Genomic DNA, 18,310 nt, shown 5'->3' on the forward strand with positions numbered 1-18,310 from the left:
AGAAAAATGTAAGCAAGGTCCACCAAAACGAGGACCACCCCAACTGGGAAGGGATCAATGTGCATTTTGCAAGACATTTGGACACTGGAAAAATCAGTGCCCCGAACTAAGAAAAAGTGATGAACAGAGGAGAGATGATCAGAAAGAGGGAGGTTGCTCATGTAAAAGAAGACTGAAGAGGACCAGAGGGCCCTACCCCAGGGGACCCTCTGGTTATAGCTCCCAATCTAGGGAATAAAGAAAAAGAAGTGGAATTTCTAAGAGATACAGGAGCAACATTTTCAGTGTTGAATAAGGCTCTAATACTTGTGATAGTAAAAAGTTTTAAAATCTTAGAAAATTCAGGGACTTATAAAGAAAGGTAGGCTTGGCAAGCCCTGGGAAAAGTAGGCCCTGGGAAATGTTAGGCCTTGTGCTTGCTAAAGATCATGTCAAACTGCACCTGTGTAATCAATATATGATAAATGATACAATTGTTAGATGTGATTAGATATAATTATTGTTTAAAGAACATCAGGAACAATGTTAGGGGGTTGGGGAGAATCACGAAAAATCCATGCCTGGGAAAAACAATGCATGCAATACAACAATGGAAGTTTAATAATTAATATGTACGTTGTATTATGATAGAGTATTAAAACATGTTCAGCTCAAAACCAAGATGGGTCAGATTTGGGTATGTGTACCCCTGACACCCAGAGCTCTTCAATAAAGCACCTTCATATAATCACTCTGTGATTATGTGTGTTCCTGAACGCTAACAGCTCTGTTCCTCTCTTCCAGCCCTTGAAGACATGGCAGATAACATCAGCCCTGCCATCAGAAGCCTGGCAATTCAAAAATTTTGTATCCTTCAGGCAGTAGAGAGAACTCAATATTTTATTTTTCTTCAAAATTGCTCTTTCCTTATTTTTGTTTTTGTTTAGTGTGTAAATATAGGATATGTTCTAAATACACAGACTCCCAGGAGCTTTCTTTTGCTGCCCAAGGTCCTCAGGATACCGGGGTAGAGAGGGAAAAGGGTCCTTGTGCTCAGCAACCTACCGGGGTGTGCAGTGGTGAAGGGAAATTGGCCAGAAACCCCTTGGCCTTTGGTGGTTTTGCTGAAGGCACAACCCCTGTCCCAGCCAGGAAGTGCCATCTGTGTCCTCGTGCCCGTGTGGTGCTGGCTGGGTTGCTGAGGGCTCCCAGGTGCCTCTTGATGCAGCTCCTCTGGAGCTCCTGTGGGGCTGTGGCGCTGCTGCCGGGCCACGCTGGGGGAGACCCTGAGGGAACAGGGTGCTGGGAGGCCATGAGGGGATGAGGGGCTGTGGAGGCCCTGACGGGACAAGGCAGTGGGAAGGCACAAGGGGGATGTGTGAGGGAGTGGGTGTCAGGAGGCTCCAAGGGGACAGGAGGCCCCTGAGGGGCCGGGGTGGTGGGAAGACCTGAGGAACTGGGTGTCAGAGGCCATAAGCAGCCCCTGAGCAGCCCAGGGCTCGGCTGGGGTGGCAGGTGGCTCAGTGGGGACTCTGCCACACTTGCTGATTTCAGTGCTGCCAGGCCCCTGTACAGATTCTGTGCAAGGCCCCGTGCCCTTCCTGCTGCGGCTGCGTCGGCAGCCCTGGGGGCTCCTTCTGCTGCCCTGAGCCTGCAGAGCAGGGTAGCATTTGCTGATGGTTTGAGGCGTTCCTAAAGATCCTGTCATGCTGTCTTAGACACTTTGGGCAAGGGATTCCCTACAACCTGGGCCACTTTGGGGGGGATGGGAGCAGAACCAGGGCAGGTGGCAGCGAGTGCAAGGGCCCTTTGTGACACGGTGCAGCCTGGTAACCGTGGAATGGAAAGGGACAGGGTGTCCAAAGGCCCTTTGTGACACAGGGTGACATAGGGGCTGGTGGTGACAGGGCAACACCACAGTGCTCAGTGTACGCAACGGGACATCTCCCAGGATCCTGTGCCCCCTCAAGCCACATCCACAGGGCCCCCTCAGACTATGAGGCCAGCAGAGTGTGATGGGACGGTAAGCACTTCTTGGGGGAAGCTGGTGAAGTTGCTGCCTTTGACAGCTCTCCAAGTCTTCCCCATGCCTCCTCCAGGTGCCAGCCATGGTGAGGAACATTTACCAGAGTCTGGTGTCCCATGTCCTTGTGGATGTCAGTCAGCAAACTGACATCGTGAGGCTTGCTGAAGAACACCCTATCGATGTGGTGCTGACCCTCCTGCGCTGTGCCCCATCGTGTGACAGGTATGGGGCCCACGTGCCTTCAGAGCTCAGGGCTCACCAGCCTTTAGGGCCCATTGCCCTGCACAGCCTGTCCAATGGGCTCTGCCAAACAGGCAGAGAGGTCCAGGAGTATTGGGCCCCTCTGTTTCCTGAGGCTGCTGCCAATGCTCCCTCCCTGCCCCTCAGGGCACTGGGGCTCTGTCACCTGGGACCCCACAGCTACACAGGGCATGGCTCTGAGACTGAGACACCCCTGACACAGAGCTCTGATCCCACAGAGCTGCTGCAGTGATGTGGAGAGTCATAGGCTCATCAAGACCAGCAATGGAGAAAGTGGTGCCAATTCTGCTCTGTGTGATGGAGAACTGGCCACTTTGCAATATCAGCACCTCTGATGGGGACACCAAGGACATTTTTCCCTTGAGTGTGAGTTTCTGGAGCTGACCTTTGATCACCTGGAGCTTGCTTCCCCAGGAGCTCTCCGTCCTCTCCCCGCCTCAGGCACTGGGCTTAAACCTGGGCTAGGGGCAGGCTCAGGGAACACCGGGCCCGCTGCTCCCCATGCATCTCCGTTCGGGCCCTGCCCCATGGACACCTCGGCACTGAGCGCTGTCTTGCTGTGCTTCTTTTGCAGGCAACTCTGGTGCTCAGGGTGATTGTCCACAAGCCTCAGTGCCGCGAGGCGATGATCATTTATACCCATCGCCTTTTTGTGGCTCTGCTGTTCCAAGTTGTCATCACCACACAGCAGATGCCACCAGTGGAAGTTGACAGCTTCTGGAAAGCATGCCAGGAGGAACACCGCCTTCCCAGAAACCCCAACAGGTGCCAGTCCTCCTGTCCTTCCCATGCCCTTGTGGCTGACACCAGTGCACCCAGTGTGACATGGGCTTTGCTCTGCACACAGGTTTGCAGTGCAGGCCATGAAGGCTCTGCTCAGCCGACTGGGGTGTTCCAAAGAGTTGATGGCTATGGAGTGCAGGGGTGGCTGGGACACGCTCCTCTGTGCTGACACCCAGCACAAAGCCGTGGGTCTGCTGGCCAGGTGAGAGCCCCTTCTTCCCACTGCCTCTGAAATTTGTGCCCTGTGCCCCTCATAGACCCCGTGGTCATGGCCAGAAGGCCTTGTCACTGAGGGATGGCTGAGCAGACTGGAAACGGCTGAGAGAGGAGGGTGCCCAAAAGAAGGCACCAACCAAAGCACCCACAATCCCCCCAAGGATGCTGGGGAAAGGCCAGATCTCTGTGAGTCATTCATGGCAGAGATTTGCCTCCCCCACCTCAAGTCATGGTGCTGTTTTCCCCCTGACAGGGAGATGTGCCATGGATTGGTCCCTTTGTGTATCCGCATTGCAATCCGCCTGCTCAAGGCACTCACCAGGGATAAGCCACCCTGGGATCTGCCCTTCTTGGCATTCCTTGTGGAGGTGAGCCTGATGGCCAGCACTACCTCGCTGAGCTGCCTGCCAGCCCTGTCCCCTTGCATAGCCACAGCTGCCTGGGACAGTGCCCGCACCCTGTGCTGCTGCCTGGGCCCAGCCCTGCGCAGTTCCAGGCTCCTGCCAGCCGGCTCCCCTCTCACTGCCCTGTGCCTTTCAGGTCCTTGAGTACTTAGATTTGACGAGATATGGTGACTGTGTCCTTGAGATTGCATCAAGACACCTGCAGAGTGAGTGCAGGCAGATGCGTCGCCTCGTGCTCAACGGCCTCAAGGTGCTCAGCAAGGATCCCTCGATGGTGAGAACGGGGCAGCGGCTGAAGCTGTGCTGGGCAAAGTAGCCACTTGGGCTGGCTGGGCTTCAGGAGCTGAGGCAGCTGCTCCCAGCTCTCCTGCCTCACCTGCCTGAGTGCTTTGGGAAAGGCCTTTGTCCTCTGGGCCCAGCAGCAGCAGGGTGGGTTTGCAGTGCCAGGGCGTTCTTGGCACTGCAGCCGTTCAGGGCTTCCAGCACAGCCTTGTGTTCCAAACAGGCCATAAAAATGTGCAGCCTGTCTCAACGCCTTCAGGACCTGCTGGGTGATACAGATGGAGGTGTGGTTGGCATGGCCCTCCGTGTGTTGATCAATATGCTGAAAAATAAAGACATCGGGATATGCAGCACCACTGCCCCAAACCTGGCTCAGGCACTCCTGCTGCTCTTTGATCACGTAAGGCTCTGTGCCCCCAGCCACGGGCGTTGGCTGCTGCCCAGAAACCTTGTGTCTTACAGATTTCTGGGCCTTTGTCCAGTCGAGCCTGGAGGAATTGGTCTTTTTCTCTTCTTTTCCTCCAGGACCACAGCCATGTGCAGTTGCTCTCCCTTGGCCTCTTCTTCATGACAATGGACTTGGTAGTGGATGAGGGAAAGAAGCCTCTGGAGATGATTTTGAACCAGAGCCTGCTTCCACTCTTCATCCACTGCCATGATGAGAACTGGCGTGTGGCGAAGGTGAGGTTTGCTGTGGTGCCGGTGCATCCCTGGGAGGGGCATCGGCTTCCTCCTGTCCTGGAACCTCCCAGGCTGCAGCTTCCTCTGGGCCCTGTCACCCAGACAAGAGTCCTGTGCCCTCGGCTGCAGAGCCATCTCTGCATCTCTGCTGCTCTCCAGGCCTCTCGGGAAACGCTGCTTCGTGTGGCCGAGTTCCTCAAGAGGAGGAATTTGAAGCAGCTGGCGAGGAAGGAGCAGCTGTGGAAGTTTGCCGAGTGTCTGGTAAGAACGGCCTGGAGAAGCCCAAATTTGAGAAGCCCCCAGCCCCCAGTGCTCAGTGTGTGGGGCTGGCAGCGGTGGCCCAGAGCTGCACCCGGGGGCGCCAGCCTGTGCCCTACACACCGCTCCCTTCCCTGGGCTGCACGGCTTCTTCTCCAGGCTCCTGTGGCCCCGAGCCGGGTGCCGATGGAGCCCCAGCCCAGTGGGGCTGCGGGCCGGGCCTCAGGGCTGGGCGGGCACGGGAGGTCGGGGCTGGCCGCAGGCAGCACCCAGCCGAGGGGCAGAGCCCACGCCAACCCTTCCCTCCTGCCGCTCTCTCCAGCTGGCACAGGACAAGAGCCGAGCGGCCGAGCACCTGCGCCGGGCCCTGCCATACCTGGACAGCCCACAGGAGTCCCTGCAAGAGGCGGCCATCAGGTTCATCGGTGAGCCACGAGCCCGGGCTGGCTCCCCGCCCCGCCGCAGCTCGGCCCCAGCCCCGGCTGCTGCCCCGGCAGCGGCACCCGGGCCCGGCGCCCTGGAGCCCCGGCTGCCCTCGGGGCTGCTGCCGGCCTCTGGCAGCCGTGCCCTTGGGCTGAGTCAGGATGCGGCAAGGGCTGGGGCTGAGCCCTGCCGGGGCGGGAGGCCGTGTGGCCCCAGGGCTGGCAGCGCCGCTGGCAGGGAGCTGTGCCGCCGGGGCCCTGACAGGCTCTGTGTTCCCAGGGATGGCCGGGGAGCACCTGAGGGTGTAGCAGGAAGAGCTGCAGGCCCTCATCGAGGGTGAGTGAGGGCTGGCCGTGAGGGGCTGGCACTGGGGGAGCTGCAATGCCTAGGCATGGAGCTGCAATCTCTGCCCCGGCTTCAGAGGGCTTCTCTCCCTGTATGGAAACTCTGATGTTGTGGGAATATCACAGAGAGATTTCAAGGATGTGGGGGGCGGATTTGGGTGGGGTGGCCAGGACCTTGCAGCTGTTCCTGTTGGCCTCTTCCCTCTTGTGGCCACAGCAAGAGCAGGCTGGCCTGGCCCTAGCAGCACTTTCTCCTAGGATTGCCACAGATCTGGGCTCTGATCGTGGCTCTGTTCCCCTCTCTTCCAGCACTTCAAACCCTGAGAAGAGATGACAGCGCTTCTCAGAGGAACACAGTTTTTCAGAAGCATTTATTGAGAGAACAGCAGAAGTTCACTCGTCTGCTACTTTAGGAGAAAGAGTCTTCATATGAGATGCCATGGAAGATGAGACTACGCTGAAACCAGAAGAGACCAGCTGGAGCTCCAGGCACAGCTGACAACTGGCACAGCTGAGCCTGTGGGAAGCTCGCATGGCTTCAGCCCTCTCCCTGCCTGTAGATAGCTCTGTCCCTGCAGCCCTCAGACACTTCCCATCCCTTCTTTTTCCCTCCAGTTTCCCTCCCTTTTGAATACCTCCCTCCCTGCGTCCCTCAAACACTTTCCATCCCTTCTTTTTCCCACCAGTTTCCCTCCCTTTTCACAGCTCCCTGCCTCCAGCCCTCAGACCTTGCCCATCCCCTTTTTTGCCCCTCAGCTCATCCCTTTGCTTCACATCCCATCAATAAACAGGTTGGTTTTTCACTTGACCTGCATCTCTGTGGAGCTGAAGGGTCACAAATCCAGAGCTCTGTGACACACAGGCCCCTCCTGCCATTCTCTCCTGCGCTGTGTTCTGTGCAGAGACGCAGAGGAACGAGCACAGATCGGGCTAGAAAGGTCCCTGTGCTTAAGGTCCAGTTCCACAGCATTGTGGAGTTAAAGGTCTTGCTGAGCACACTGAAGGCCTTGGATTTTGGAAGAGCCAAGCTGAATATGCCCTGAACCCGGCTGTGAAGTGTTGCACTATATTAGAAATGGCGAGATATATGACAGAATCTCTGGCTGGGTTGATCAAGGGAGCGAGATTTATTATTTTTGATCTTCATTTATAGACATCTTTGTGAAGGTCCGAGTGGTAAAACACTTACTGGGCATTAAACTTACACATCGTTATCATTGGAGAAGTGGAACACCACCCCTTGGCTGCTTCTTGCAAGTTAACAGCAAGGATCCTAAACAACACCTGCAAAGATTGTTGTCTTTCTCCAATGACTGTTTGGATTCTTCCTTATGCTTCCTCAGGCCAGAGTGAGAAGCTTGTGTGACCTAGTTGCACACAGGCTGTGTTCCCTGCCTGCTTTTTGCATTTTGCAGCCACAGCTCCTCTTTATCCTTTTAGGGCAGAAAGGCAGCATTTGGAATGTCCTGCTAGGCCCCTGCAGGAAAGAGAACAAGCCCAGCATGAGAGGTCCCTTTAGTAACTTGTTGATTACCAGACGGAACCTGAATTGGACACTGACTTAGAATGGTCAGGGAAGTTCTCTGGCACATGCTGTCAAATCCTTTATGCATTACCATCAACTCCTGTAGTTCATTCTTGCAAGGAATCAGTTCAACTTGGCAAATTGGAGTTGATTTACTAAAATATGGGTATGACCTAGTATCAGTATCCAACTATAATGGAGAAAGACTCTTTAACCGATTAGGGTTAAAACGTGTATGTTTATTGGCAGTGCTGGGCCGATGGGCAGGGTCACCCCTTAGTACACAGAGCCCTGAGTTCAGGTGAATACAGGCTTTTTATTTACAGAAATATTGAATACAAATATGTATTCATAACTCAGTTACCAGCCACTCTACGCTTCTTATGCTAATTAGAAACAAAAGCAATTTAGCATGGGCAGATTGTTCCTTGAGGCAGTGGTCTCATTATGGGGAGGTGTCACATAACGGAGGAAGGGATATGGCTCTTCCTCATTCTGACCTTTCTACTTTTTCAGTCCAAAGTGACAAATGAACCCCTGGCCATGTTCCTAGTTTCATGTTTCCAGTTAGTTTCAGGTTTGCCATTGTCTTATGTTCTTGAAGTTCCTTACAAGATTCTACGTTTCTCATTACAAGCCCAGCCGAACAAACATAAGGTTGACAGACAATTAGCTATTGGCTAATGATTAGCTCCTCATTCTAGTAGTGCCTCTCTATTAAATTTAACAAGGGTTAGTGTGGTGGTGCATATTTCTGGGAGTTACCTAGTTTCTTTGTGGACCTTCTAGGCAGCTGTGATGTGTTTTCCCCTCCCCTCCCTGTCCCTGAAACATTATCCCATTGGTTGGTGTTATATGTCCCCCCGCCCCTCTCCCGAGGTTTGAAAAAGTCCGGGAAGGAGAAATCCGGTCTCTTCTCCCCTGGAAACCAGCCAGAATAAACATCCTCTGTTACCCCGGAGGGAGAACCAGCACTTTTTGATCTTTTCTTGGTCGTGAAGGATCTCCCCGACCCCTCCATCGACAGAGCTAGCTTGGATTACTTCGGGGGGCTAAGGGAAGATCGCTTCAGGTTAGTTTTTTATTAGATTTAACAAAAATTAATTTCAATTAAGGTTTTAGCTTTTTGAATATCTTAAATTCTTCAAAGTTTATGCTTCATTCCCCACTTCCTCTTTAAAATGAGTAAATTCTTTTACTCAATATACAGACTCTTCATCTATCAAGGCTGTATGGCCAGCTTCTTTCAAGACTAAGCCATACGCTGTTGATAGTCATGTCAAAGCTGTCACTTTTCGTAATATTTTCCAATTCCAAACAAGCATTGCAATAGATAAAATCAAACTAATGCCCACTAAAATAAGCAAAACAACAATAGGGTCTATCAGGGTATGAAGTATACCAGTTGCTGTTGGTGACCATCCAAAAAGCACATCCCACCACAGATGAGACAAGTGTTCTGCAAATGACTTGAAAACTCTTTTGATTGTCTCAGTATCATGATGTATAGTAATCAAAGTCTTTTTCCCTACATCTTGAATTTCTTTTAGGATCTCTTTCAATTCTTGATGTTTTAACAATTGGGCGACTAAGGCCAAATTCATTCCTATAGGCACAGGTGATATTTCTTGCACTGTTGCCAAATTTGCCTTTATGTATTGCTATGATACTATGGGTGCTTGATAGGAAAAATCACAGCCTTCCATTTCAACATAGTTACAAGCACACAAGTTAAACCAAGTTTCATTCCCTATTTGATTGTCTACCATTAAGGTGGGACATGCTGTCCTGAGACAGACACAACCTTGTCCTACATATAGAAGCAAGGTGGTTTGGTTCACTGAATGCATTTCAAAGTGACAAGTGCTCTGATCTGTGTCTAAGCAAGTGTCTTTATCATCTGCCAAAATTCCTTCACATATGGACCCTAATTGTTTCCTCATAGAACAGGGTTTCAAATCGATGGTCCACCACTTTCCCTCAACCTCTCGTGCCCACATTCTGTGTTCTGAAGGATATAACACTGCTTTCTCATGATTTCCTCCTAGGGCCACTACTGAATAGATTAAACTCACTGACACACCAGACATGGTCAGGACAAAGGCTGTCACCACACTTACCATAAAAATCATAGGTGAAATTAACTAAAACCCACCAGGCTTGCAGTTCCCTCTCCATATTGGAAGCATTGTCCCAAACAATTTGACAAATTTCAACAGGGAATATCCCCTCTCCACCTTCTCTAATGACTGCAGCAGCCACTGACTGCATCCACAGCGGTGCCTGTGTGCAGCCAAGAGCCAAAGAAACGTCTTTACTAGCTGTGCCTTGGGCTTTAATCATGCATTCATGGTCTCCTTCTTCTGTGTTTTCCCATTCGGGCAGCACTTTAGTCAGCTCCCAATGCTTCTTACCCAACACCAACAAGGATGATTGCAGAGGGTGCTGTAATTTGACTAACTCACTCCCTACTGTAGTCAGCTGATTCCTTAATAATTCTGATTCTACAGTGTTCAAAACTCCTAATCCTGTCCAGTTAAGTTAACTCCTAATAGTCCAGTTAGGTCTCTTTTTCTTTTAGAAGGTATATGTTTTTGAAGCCAATTGATCCAATTTATGAAAGAATTTTGAGAAACAGGGCACACTCTGGCCAAACAGCAGAGGCATTTACTTGCATTCCCATTTCTATGCTTTTCAGGGACCATTTTGGGTTTGTCAGCAGTCTTTGAACTCCTGTCTTTTTAATGGCATATGGTCCAATCTTTGTGATCATGGGTGTTATTTGTTGTTTTTCTTCTTTTTCTGAAATTTTTGGCACTTGGGTGATCACAGTCTTTCTCAGCACTTTGGGGGTGGTTTTGGCCTTGCTTCCAGGGACAACACATACCTGGGTGATATTAAAATCAATACCATACCTCTTCACTGAACCCCCTTTCTGAAGTCAGGACACTTAGACAAGCATTTGTCACAACACTCGGGACCCATCCGGATGATTTTCATGGGCGGATGATGAGCCTCATGAAATCCATCTTGCACAAATTCGTACTCACACCCCCAAACATTTGTCCCTGCCCACAAACTCGCCTTTGTGACTTTTAGCATCATGCTCAAAGCTTTACGTGCATGAGGATTGTATGCTTTTCCATAGCAGCCGTTTATCTCAGTTATATTGTATCTACGTGGTGCTGTTCAATTGTAGCTGTGGCCAAAATTACAGAAGTCCCAACTTTCCACATTATGTCCATAATGACTAAGAGTTCGTTTACTCAGCGTTCCGAGTGAGTTTCAGCTTCAATTCTTCTTCACCTGGCGTGACTTTCCAGATTCCTTTGGGGGCTTTCTTCACTCGGGAGCGATGAATCCAGACTTTCTGTTCCTTGATCTTGATTGCAGTGAAGGTGGTGAGGAGCAGCTGGGATGGTCCTTCCCACTGAGGTTCTAGGGTCTTTTCTGCAAAAGACTTAACATATCCATAATCCCCAGGCTGTGCATCATACACTGGCCCATCTAATTCCCTGTTCTGGGCTCCAGCCACACACTTTCCAGTTTCCTGAAGTTGTTTATTCAAGGCCACCATGCAGCTGTACAAGGTTTCTTCCCCAACTTGAGTAGGTGTTGTTCCCTCTTGGACTGCATATGGCCTCCCGTACAATATTTCAAATGGACTTAGTTTCAGTTTGGCTTTTGGTTTTCTGTGGATTCTCAATCATGCCAGTGGAAGAGCTTGAGGCCAGGTTAAATTTGTTTCTTGTCCCAACCTCACGATTTGTTGCTTAATCAAATGGTTCATTTTTTCTACTTGGCCACTTGATTGAGGATGATACAGAGTATGCAGTTCCAAATCTATTCCCAAATGGCGGCTGATTTGTTGTCCAATTTTTGAAATGAAGTGGGGCCCTCTATCTGAGGAAATGGTGGCTGGAGCTCTAAAACATGCTATTATTTCTTGCAATAATGCTTTGGTTACCTCTTGAGCTTTAGCTGTCCTAGCAGGGAAAGTTTCTGGCCACCCTGAAAAGGTATCAGTTAGCACCAATAGGTATTGATACCCCGCTTTCCTGGGCAATTCTGTCAAGTCAATTGGCCATTGCTGCCCAGGTCCACAACCTTTCCCAATTTGTCCAATTTTAGGTTTTGGGATATTCTTAGGATTAGTTTGGAGGCAAAGACTACATTGGTGAATTACTTGTATAGCCATACTTTGCAATTTTCTGGCTATAATTCCTTCTTTCAAATAATTATATGGGGCATCTACTTGCCAATGTGTTTTCTCATGTTCTTTCTGTATTAGTGCCCACAACAGGTAAGAAGGTACCACAAGTTTCCTTTTTGTTGTTATAGCACAGCCCTCTTGATTGTGACTTGTCCCCTTTGCTTTAATAAGTTTTTTGACTTTTTTATTATACACTGGCTTACCTTCAATGGAAATTTTCCCATCTGGTATTAATGTTGCCTCAACTGCTTCTTTAAGTACCTTACCTTTGGCTGCATCTTTTTCCTCTCTGTCCGCCACTCATTTCCTTCTTCCAATTCAGAGCTCACTTATTGGTGTGCTTTGATAAGCAGGATGGCCACCATTTCAGGTAGCTGTACTGCATCTAACAGTCTCCGTATTTCTTGTGCATGTTTGATATTTTTCCCTTGTGAGTTCAACAGTCCTTTTTCTCTCCAAACAGCTCTGTGTGCATGGACTACCCCAAATGTGTACCTTGAATCCGTATAGATGTTAATTTCTTTTCCTTTTGCCAGCTCTAATGCCCAGACTAAAGCTATTATTTCAGCTTTCTGTGCAGAGGTGTTTGTTGGGAATGATCCAGACTCTATTCCCTCTCGGCTTGTGGTAACTGCATACCCAGCATGCCTCTTTCCACTGATAATGTAACTGCTTCCATCAGTGAACCGGGTCTCAGCATTCTCAAGCGGAGTATCCCTCAGCTCAGGGTGACTGGAGTAGGTGGCTTCGATGGTCTCCGGGCAGTCGTGGATCTCCGGTTCTCCCATGCTCCTGCTGAGGAATGAAGCTGGGTTCACAGTGTTAGTTACCACAATCTCAACATCATCCTGTTCTAACAATATGGCTTGATATTTCAGGAACCCCTGTGGGGAAAGCCAATGTCCCCCTTTCGCCTCCAGTACTGCAGATACTGTGTGGGGCACTGGCACAATCATCTTCTGCCCAGGGTGGACTTGTGTGCCTCTTGAATATTGACTGCCACTGCTGCAACAGTTCTGAGGCATCCTGGCCACCCTTTGGCTGCCGTGTCCAGCTGCTTGGAGAGGTAGGTGACTGCTCTCTGATATGGGCCTAGGCTCTGTGCCAGTATTCCCAGGGCCATCTCTTGTTTTTTGTAAGAAAACAGAAGGAATGGTTTACTCACTTCTGGAAGTCCCAGGGCCGGAGCTGACACGAGGGCCTTCTTCAGCTCATCAAAGGCTCACGTTGTTTCTTTTGTCCATTGAAGATCCTTGACCCCCTCCGTAATCAAAGCATACAGAGATTTAACAAGCAACCCATAGTTCTAAATCTACAGCCTGCACCACCCTGTCATCCCTAAAAAGGTTCTCAATTCCTTCACCATCTGGGGCTTCGGGGTTTGGCATATTGCTTCTTTACCATCTTGCCCCAAAGGTCTTTGTCCAGCACTCACTTCATATCTGAGATAAATAACTGTTTGTTTTACCATTTGGGCTTTCTTCTGGGATACTCCATACCCTTGCAGGACCAAAAAATTCAGAAGGCTTACTGTCCAGTCCACACATGCCTCTTGGTTCCTGGTGGCTATTGAGAGATTGTCCATGTCCTGGAGTAGCTGTCCTTCTCCTGACGGGGGTTCCCATTCGCGAGCCAATCTCCAAAAATAGTAGGGGAATTCTTGTACCCTTGTGGCAGCATTGTCCGTGTGAGCTGAGTTTTTCACCCAGTCTTGGGGCTTTCTCATTCAGATGCAAAATTTTTCTGGCTGGCTTCATGGTGAGGGAGGCAAAAGAATGCATCCTTTAAATGTAAATCATAAACCAGGATAATTCAGATGTGAAATGGGTTAACAAGGTATAGGGATTGGCAACCACTGGATACAGATCCTCAGTTATCTTGTTAACAGCCCTCCAATCTTGTACTAACCTGTACGACCCATCTTCTTCACTGGCTTCTTCTTCACTGGCAGAACAGGAGTGTTAAATTAGATTGACACTCCTTCAATAGCCCTATTTGTAAAAAGGTTTCAATAATTGGGGTAATTCCTTCTTTATCCTCCATCCTCAGGGGATATTGTTTGACCCTCACCAGATATATTTTCTCTTTCAACTTAATTTGGACTGGTGGTGTGTTCTTTGCTCTTCCTGGTACATCAGAGGCCCATACCCCAGGAAATACTTCATCCATTATTTTCCTAAAATTTTCCTTTTCATTATCCCCTTTAATTTCTTTGGTTATTAGCATTAAACTTAACAATCCCACATACTGTCGGTCTTTTACCTCCAAGCTAATTTCTCCATTTTGAAAAGCTATTCTTGCTTTCAACTGCTCCAACAAATCTCTGCCTAAGAGGGTAGATGGAGCATTTGGCATATATAAAAACTGATGAATTGCCCATTGTTTTCCCAATTTATACTTCAAAGGTTTACAACAATATGCTTTTTCAGATTGGCCAGTTGTCCCCCTTACCAACACATAATCTTTTGTTACGGTGTTAGGGTTCAGGAACACATAATCATGGAATGATTATATGAAGGTGCTTTATTGAAGAGCTCTGGGTGTCAGGGGTACACATACCCAAATCTGACCCATCTTGGTTTTGAAATTAACATGTTTTATACTCTATCGTTTTACAACTTAGATATTAATTATTAAACTTCCATTGTTTTATTGTAAGCATTGTTTTTACCCCAGCAAGGATTACTCGTGATCCCCCCAGCCCCGTAACGTTGTTCCTCATGTTCTATAAACAATAATTATAGCTAATCACATCTAACAATTGTATCATTTATCATATATTGATTACACAGGTGCAGTTTGATATGATCTTTAGCAAGCACAAGGCCTAACATTTCCCAGGGCCTACTTTTCCCAGGGCTTGCCAAGCCTACCTTTCTTTCTGAGTCCCTGAATTTTCTAAGATTTTAAAACCTTCTACTATCTCAGATATTAGAGCCTTATTCAACACTGAAAATGTTGCTCCTGTATCTCTTAGAAATTCCACTGCTTTTTCTTTATTCCCTAGATTGGGAGCTATAACCAGAGGGTCCCCTGGGGTAGGGCACTCTGGTCCCCTTCAGTCTTCTTTCACATGAGCAACCTCCCCTTTTCCCTTCCGATCATCTCTTCTCTGTTCATCACTTTTTCTTACTTCTGGGCACTGATTTTTGCAGTGTCCAAATGTCTTGCAAAATGCACATTGATCCCTTCCCAGTTGGGGTGGTCCTCGTTTTGGTGGACCTTGCTTACATTTTTCTTTCTCCCCCTCCTTCACTACTGCCACCAATTTTCTCATCCACTGTTTATATCCTTCTTCTCAATTGCTAAAGACCCTCCAGGCTTCATCCACCAGGGTTTCCAGATTCTGGCTGTCTGGGCCTCAGAAAACAAATTTATTAACTGCTTCATTCCTTCACTCGATCCTGGGTCCAGGCTGGTATGTTTCCACATTGCATCACGCAGTTGATCTAAAAACTCAAAAGGTGTTTGAGAAGGACCTTCTTTAATAGCATATAGAGCTGATTAATTTATAGTTCTGGGAATTGCTCTTTCCAACCCTTTTACTGTTAATTCCTGATATCCTTGTAACTGTCTTAGTCCCTCTTGTTCATTGGGATTCCAGCCAGCATCTTGAAGGGGAAATACGTCCTTAACATCCTCCTGTGTTGTCCTACAATCATTCTCAGCTAGGTCTTCAGCTATCTTTAATACCAATAGTTTTTCTGTCTCTGTCAGGGCATCAAGCAGTAGCTGTAAATCTGCCCAATCTGCTGAATGCTGCTTAACCATAAACCTCAGTTTCTTAGCAACACCTGCTGGATCACTCCAATAACTCTTAGCAATCTTTTCCCAAACCTCCAAATCCATTGTAGAAATGGACTCATGGACTAATTGACTAATCTTGTCGTTCCCTCAGGGGTCATTGCTTCTCTCAGAGGTGCTTGTATAACCTCTTTAACCTGCTTTTGGGTCCTGGATGCTACAGGGCTTGGTGGGGGAGACTTAGAAGTCTTGGTCCTTGATGAGGAAGACCCAGGCTCCTCATCCTCACTGTCACCACTCAGCAATGGTGGTTCTGAGCCTGCTTCCTCTTCCACCTCCCCCCTCTCTCTAACATTCTAAGAGGTGGTCTTAGGAAGTTTGCTGTTTCCCATTCCAAAACCTCTCTTTGGTATCCTTTATCAGGGTGAGTGCATCTTTGATTAATTGAGCATGTTCTACAACACCATTTAGGCTTTCTCTATTTAGCTTTGTTACCTTTCTCCAGGGCCAATACCAAGGGATCAGATGGTGGTCTAATCCCACAATCTCTCTGCCACTCAGGGTGGCCACAGAGGGTAAAAAACATATCAGCATAAATGAGTTCCAGCCACTTGTGTTCATGCTGGAGGAAAAGCATTAACTGCAATAAGGTTTCATAGTCCAGCATACCATTCACTGGCCATCTCACACCCCCATCCAGCCTATATAGTGGCCACCATTGTGTACAGAACTTCCTCTTGCTTTCTGTACTAGCATATCCCACTAGTTCTTCCCAATGTGTTAAAAGCCATCCCAAAGGACTACTCCTAGAAATTTCTTTACTCTCATTTGCTCCCATCCTGGAAGTTCTTTTTCTCACAACGTTTCTTTATCCCAACTTTGGAGTTTCACTTTTTAATATTCAGGTACCCAATTATCTTGGGCACACTCAACCCTAAGAATGTCAATTGGTTTCTTTAGGGGCCCTGAAACACCATGCTCTAATAACTCAAATATCTCACTGCTGCCATGGGTTACTTTACCAGTTCCTAGCAAGATTTTTATCGATATCTGGGTGGCTTTATTCTCTTTTGTGCTACAAAGGAAACAGAGTCCCCACTTGGGGATCCTCCACCTAAATACCCGTCGGACCCAAGGCTCTTGACAGACTACACAACGAAACACAATCCAAGGCTTACAATCACAATCTTTCTTTAAACAGAGAAATTCTTTCTCCCTGGCTCTCTAATGCCCCTGATTCCTAGGCATGTAAGCTTAATCCAAAAATGGTAACAGTCAGCAGTTGTAACTCCTGTCACTAGATGGTGGCGTCTCCTCAAAAATGCTTATCACAACCCAACCACGGGGAGAAGGGGAGATGTCGTGGTTTTAAACCAGTAATTAACAAAAGGGGAAAAAGAATTACTTATTTCTTGCTGTGAGATATGGATTAAAACAAGAGCAAACCAGGCATAAAACTTAAAAGGAATAAAGAAAGTTTATTGACAAACTACAATAATAAGAACACCAGAATAAACTTCCAGAAAAACCTTTTCATTTCTTACTGCCCACCATTCTTTTGTTCACATGATAACAGAGACAGAAACTTTAGAACTTTGATGTTTTAAACGGTTCTAATTCTTTCTACAGTCTTTTCACCAGTCTCTGTAGAGAAACAGAAGTTCCTTTCTGTTAATTTATGGAGTTTCTCACAAGAAAACTATTTTTGTTATAGTTTTCCGTTTCCTTGATATCAGCAGCCCAGAGCTGCTGTTATCAAAGCCCACCCCTCCCATTCCACATCACTCTGAAATGTGTTATGGGTCATGAGTTTGGGGATAGCATTTTTAAGGATAAGTTATTCAAAGGCAAAAAGTATTCTTCATCTGTTTCTGTGAGCTTCACTAGAAAACAGTTTTCTCATTGCCTCTCAAGGCTTCAAATCTCCCAGCACTTCACTATACCATAATTACTCTACTTTTTACTCAAATTTACACTTTGAACACTCTATTCCTCCCCATACTCCATCATGAATTAAAGGAGTTCTTTTCAGGACTTCATTGTCCATCCCCATAGTTTTAACAGAAAGATATTTCAGCTTAATTAAAGCATCTTCTTAATCTAATCTAATCATCTCATCTAATCTTAATCTAATCATCTACCTTTCTTGAAGCTTCTTTTCTTTCTTGTCACTAGTAGTTTATAAAGTCTCTTTTCATGTTGATCACTCTCCTTTTCTCTTTCTGGATAAAAACATTAATCCGCAAGTTTCATCTGGATAAGAAAGAGTTAAAATCCTGCCCAAGCTTTTGTAGATGGTTCGGTGACCTCTGCTGAACAGGAGCTGGAGCTGTCTGCGATGGAAAGTTCTTCATAGCTGCTCTGGAGAGCGTGGTCACCGTCTCTGCTTGCTGCAGGCCCAGAGCCCCTCTCCTTCTTTACTCGGCAGTTTTCTGGTAAATTCCATCACAGCAAAACCTGCAGCCAAGCCAGGAACCGGCCTGGCCCGGCTTGGCTCGGGGCAAGCCCCCCGCAGGCCCCATCTCCCGGCCGGGAGAACGGCAGGCCCAGCCCGGCCCCCGCCCGGCCGCATGGCCTGGGCAGGGAACCAGAGGCCAGCCCGAGCTCTGCTACCTTTCACAGCCAAGAAACAAAGAGAACAAGAGAGTTCTGGTTTTTTACTTTAAGGTGGGGTTCACAAGTTGATCCCACTTTTCAATGGCTAAAACTGCTGTCAATTCTCAGCAATGACCGATAATTGGTCAGGAGAAAAGACTCCAGGCAGTCCCCAGCAACTCCAACTTTCCTTAAAGGTAAAGTAACTCCATGACAGGAGATTTTATTAAAGGGGTTTCATACAATCAAACATACACCCCAATCACTTTGTCCTTTTCTAGCTGCTTGCAGTCGCCCAGAGCGAAACCATAGATTGGGATTCCCCACTCACCCCGTGCTGATAGCACGTCTCAAACACGCACTTCCTTTGGTTCCAAGCCTCTCCCATTTCAGAAGGTTACAAATGAAATTCAGCCTAATTTTATCAATAAGGATTTTATGGAAAAATTTTTAAAATCCAATTATGGAAACAACCACAATCACTGTCAGCGTCGAGCCTGGGATTGGTGCTGGGTGAACTCTCAATCGGCCTTTGTCACACTGATTCCCCGAAGTTCACAACTTGTCTTTGGGAGA

Source organism: Poecile atricapillus, chromosome 5, assembly GCF_030490865.1.
Source record: "Poecile atricapillus isolate bPoeAtr1 chromosome 5, bPoeAtr1.hap1, whole genome shotgun sequence".
NCBI lineage: Eukaryota > Metazoa > Chordata > Aves > Passeriformes > Paridae > Poecile > Poecile atricapillus.